Here is a 327-nt window from a genome sequence, read left to right on the forward strand (position 1 = left end):
GTCGCGTTCAGAATTACGTTATTTATATGACCGTTTCACACGGACGCGTCGCGTTTTTGGGAACGCGCGCAAAACGCGTCCTTGCACGCGGCGCGTATAAAACGCACTGTTGAGCCGAGATAAATATAATTTTATCTAGATAAATTATCGGATAATTTTTTTTATATTGGTTTATGGCACTCTCTTTAAGCTCGTAGCATATTATAGAATAGCTTAATAGTATGTTATACGAAAATGTCGATAGTTATTAGTAATAATACTACCTACTAAATAAATTACTTAATTGTCTACCTATAAATTATAATAAATAAAAGCCGTTTAATAAAT

This window comes from Acyrthosiphon pisum, chromosome X (assembly GCF_005508785.2).
Source record: "Acyrthosiphon pisum isolate AL4f chromosome X, pea_aphid_22Mar2018_4r6ur, whole genome shotgun sequence".
In the NCBI taxonomy this organism is placed as follows: domain Eukaryota; kingdom Metazoa; phylum Arthropoda; class Insecta; order Hemiptera; family Aphididae; genus Acyrthosiphon; species Acyrthosiphon pisum.